This window comes from Vicia villosa, linkage group LG1, assembly GCF_029867415.1.
Source record: "Vicia villosa cultivar HV-30 ecotype Madison, WI linkage group LG1, Vvil1.0, whole genome shotgun sequence".
Taxonomy (NCBI): Eukaryota; Viridiplantae; Streptophyta; class Magnoliopsida; order Fabales; family Fabaceae; genus Vicia; species Vicia villosa.
The window spans coordinates 131,897,522-131,902,253 of record NC_081180.1 but is presented as its reverse complement, the minus strand read 5'-3'; positions in this window follow the sequence as shown (position 1 = coordinate 131,902,253).

Here is a 4,732-nt window from a genome sequence, read left to right as displayed (position 1 = left end):
GTTGGGAGTGGTGGCATTACTTTCTCTTTTTCGACTATGGAAAATAACAAAGATAAGCAAGAGAGAAAGCAAAGATTGTGAAGAATAAAGGTTTAAAAGCTATACCTTTTTGGTTTCCTGTGGAGGATCAGATTTCTCACCCATGCTGGCTGCTTCTATTTGTTTTTTCTTCGACTCTCTAGAAGCAAAGAGGGAAGCTACAAACGTTCGATACAAGCAAATAAAATGAAACATAAAAGGAAGTTAAGAGTTTTTTAAGAGTCCTAGATCTCACTTGGTGAGCTGGTGGATAGGATTCGAACATGTTCGATATAAGTGTGGAGATGCCCTATATAGATGTATATATCATGCTTAGTTGGAACTACTCTATGGGCAAGTTTTTTAAAATCATTTTGTAAGGCCATCCAAGACCCACAGACGAACCATTTTGGAAATGGTGGCCGAAAGACCAAGACAAATTCACAAGTTGGTAATGGTGGAAACTTAGAAAATTAAAATTTTAAAGCAAAGTTATATGTACCTTTTTCATAAGGAGGAATTTTCAAGTTTGAGAGTTTTTTTTAGCACCTTTATGTTTTAAAGTAATGATTGCATCATAGATAGCTCGACAAAGCTGACATGGTACATAGAGAGGGCAAGATAATAATTTAACCACCATTCTTCAAATTCTTGTATGCAAAGATAAGAAGCTTGAAATTTAAAGGGATTTAGAGTAGTGACTTCTTTGGTAAGAAAGTATAGAAATGTTCAATAATCTTCTTATTTCAAGTATAGTAGTGGCTAGGAGGATTTTGACTCTATTGAGGAAAAAGAACTTTTGTAGAAATTGACAGAAGCCAAATTATCTAAACATCTAGTTGGGTTGATAGCTAACAAGTATTGGACCACCTTTTACTAACGAAATCCTAGTCAACAAAATAGTAGGTTGGAGGAAAGAACTCCAGACGGGGAGAGACTCAGACTTATGTCCAGGAGAAAAAGTTAGAAATTCTCTTTTAAACTAGTCTGCTCCATGACTTCAACTGACGAAGGCGGCCATGGAAGAGTCAAAAGTAACAAATTCAGCATACATAAAGAAATATTTATGGAATGTTTCTTTTGTCGAACGCCCAACATCTTTTGGAGTAAGTTTCTTTGGTCGAACGTCCAACATATTTTGGAGTAAGCAAAGTGAGCCTAGTCCCCTCGACTCGTCTGTCTTCGACATGTTGAGTTAAGTCAGAAGCAATGGCAGGCTTCAGGGAAGGCTCAATGGTGGCATTGCGCCCTAATTGAGAAGCCACATAGGGACATAAATCAGAAACTTATAAGCAGGGGCAGTTATGGATTTTAGGTCAGAGGCACAAAATCCTAGAGACTCATACAAAGAGCTTAAAATCAATTTACTAAGATAGATGTTACGCCCCTCATGGATTCAGATTTCCAAGGTTATGAACTTCTTAGCCACATGAAAAGAGCAAAAACAGAAAACATAATAAGATAACCAGAGAGTCAGGAAAGCAATATGCTCGTGATTAGAAAATTCCTCCGTATGGGTTTTGTGCTGGTCTTAAATATAGTTATTATAGTTTGGACGGGGAAAAGAGAAGATTGGTTTATTTTTTGTTAGAAGAGAAGGGTCGAGAGTCTCCCTAGTAGGTCGAAGACCTTTGATAGTAACTACTCGAAGAGAGTTAGAGTTATCATTCCACATAGAGATGGAAAGTGTTAGTAGAACCCTCCTATAAGTAAAGAGCCAAAATAAGCATGTGGAAGTTGTATTTAAGGTCAATATTAGACAACTGAATAAGGTCGTATATGCCTTGAGTTTTCCATACTTGCTCTTTCTTTTTCTCTACTTTATTCAACCGATTGGTATAAGCATTATTGCGAGTAGGAGGAGAAGAACGGAAAACACGTTGGTGTGAACTCGTGAACCCCAACTCATAGTCTTTGTCTTTAAAAGCTCGAGGTTTGCAGCAAAGGTAGCAAGGAAAATATTTGTTTAGTAGTTCAGGAAGACCAGGAAGTTGATCAAAAAAGGTGTGACCAGTGCCTAAAATAGAGAAAGGGATCAATACTTGAGAAGCCTAGATCATGGCTTTATCTTCATCCATTGGTGGTTCAGGGACTAAGGTACGATCACCAAGAAAAATAGGAGCAGTAGTTGTAGAGGCAAGCAGAATTGGAAGTTGTTGTGTAGAAGAAGCCATTTATCTAAAGGTTGAAGATAAAGATTGAGAAGAAGGGAATTCTTAGGGTTCTGAAGAAGCCATTTATCTTAAAAATTGGACAAGTGGCGTTTCGATTTTTGAAAGTTGGTGTTTAATTTTTGGGGAAAATTAAATTAAATAATTTATTTATTTTGGTTTAAATTTATGGCTCAGAATTGTCCTAGGAAATCGGATCCATGATGGTTAAGTGCATGCACGTTCATTGACGTGACTGTTAGGTGAAAAGGGGTATGATGACTATGATGTAAACACCAAATTTCTTCGATATTGTTTGTGATTGAAAGTGGCATTAGGGTGGGGCATATGTTAGTATGAGAATTTGTTAGTACGTTGACACAAAGGAGCGATACAAAGATATGAGATTGTTAAGATACAGTCTCTACATGTTGATAACGTCAACTGAAGAGTTGGTCTCGAATGGCCTATGAGGTGTAAACGTGGTTTGGGGGAGGCTCCGGAATAGATCCACAAGATTGGGATCATTCTCTCTTTAAAACATGTCCAGAATCTTGAAAAAAGTTTGCACATAAATCATCACTTCGACATGTGGTGTAAAAGTGTCGAATTCGACACGCCCATCAGATGTTGGGGACTTAGTATATTTTTTAAGGTCAGTTGAACTAGGATGGTTTCGATAACATTATGGGATTTGAATGGAGATTCTCAGCAGAAGTTAGGGGATTCAAATACAGGTATCAACATGGGTGGTGGTTTGTGTAACACCCTTCTAAACCCCACGACAATTAATAAAATAATCAGAGTAAAAACATGCAACCAAGGGTTCCACAATTCATTTAAAACAAACATGTGTCAACTGTCATGCATTTATTAAAAACGATTTGGAAAAATACAATATCATGTTTAACACAACGGAAAAATGCACATCTCCAAAACCAAAGTAATAAAACAAAACCGAAAACCAAGAAATAGAGTACGTAGATAAACTCTAAACTAAATCGTTCCCCAGTGTTACACTATCAGAGCATGACTGACACGACATCAAACTAACTGATGAACTCTACAAGCCATCCTCACCGTGCAATAAGCCGCTACACCTCAATCTGAAAATATCAACATGTAAGGGTGAGTCTCATTCACAATTAATAAATATTATGCATTCATAAGCAACAAAACATCATAACATATCATTCACCCAAATTGCAATATATTCAGATTTTCGATTATCATTCATCAATCACAACAAATACATCACCTAATATAATACTGAAATCCATTCTATCATGTTATGACAAAATGCATATGAACCAACTGACACTATACATGTAGTACCAATACGCCGTGGAATCAATCCACCCGACCGATCTAAACGTCACCGAGATACAGTCTCACCGACACAAATTCCACACAATGTGAATTATGCCCACCATTGATCCAATCATCACCGGGATCCATCACCAAAATGATTTATGAATGAATGCACATATAACATACTCACCATCACCAATAACGATGAACAATTCATCTCAACACCACATCACCGAATAAAGTATGTACATGTCATCAACATCATTCGAATCGTTTGCATATTCATCATACAATCATAATAATAATTAAAATCAAGCCATCACCACATCAATTACATTGTTACACCTAACATCATATGCACACAATGTTTATTTCACCAAAGCAATTAAATCGAGTTTTTAAAATATAATCGGTCACTGCCCATATCACCCATTTATTATATAGAACATTTAATTAGCTTTGCGACGCCCAAAACGACACTTAAAAAGGATACACAGATCAAAAAAGTTTTGATACGCTGTTTCAAAGTTTGGAAATTTTCTACACTACAGGGTCCGCTCAGCGACCTCAAGCGCGCTTATGCACTTGAAATTTCAATAACCCCGCTTCAAGCGGCGAATGGAAGAAGAGAACCATGTTGGGACCTCCGCTTAGCGGACTAGCTCCGCTTAGCGAGCCCTTTTTATTTTTCAAAAAATTACAGTGTCCGCTTAGCGAGCCTGAGGCCGCTTAGCGGACGTGCGATTCTACAGATTCTCACCTCTGTGGCAGACCTGCGATTTCACACATCCTTCACCCAAAATCACTTCCAACCGTCTATTATAGGTCTAAAATCATCAAATACATCATTATACATCATCACACATCAACAAAAACAGTTTTCAATCACTAATTTATGCAAATCCATCAATTAACCTAAACCATGGCATCCCAAATCTAACAATCCCAACCCCAATATATCCAATCGAATCAAATCATATCTTAATTAATTTTATCACCTATAATTATATAAGAGATACTAAAAGGAAGAGTCTCCCCTTACCTTGATTCAAAGTCTTGAAATCTCTCTTCCTCTTCTTCTCCTTTCTCTGTTCTTTCACGTATTCAGCTTTTCTCCACTTTAGCTCCTTTTTACTCTATTTCCCAAAATTCCTTGTTTTATGAAAAATAAAGAATAAGTTTAGTAAAAGGCCTAACCTATAGCACCCCGTTTTTACTAAACACGACGCTTGAACCATCAACATTCTGTCACC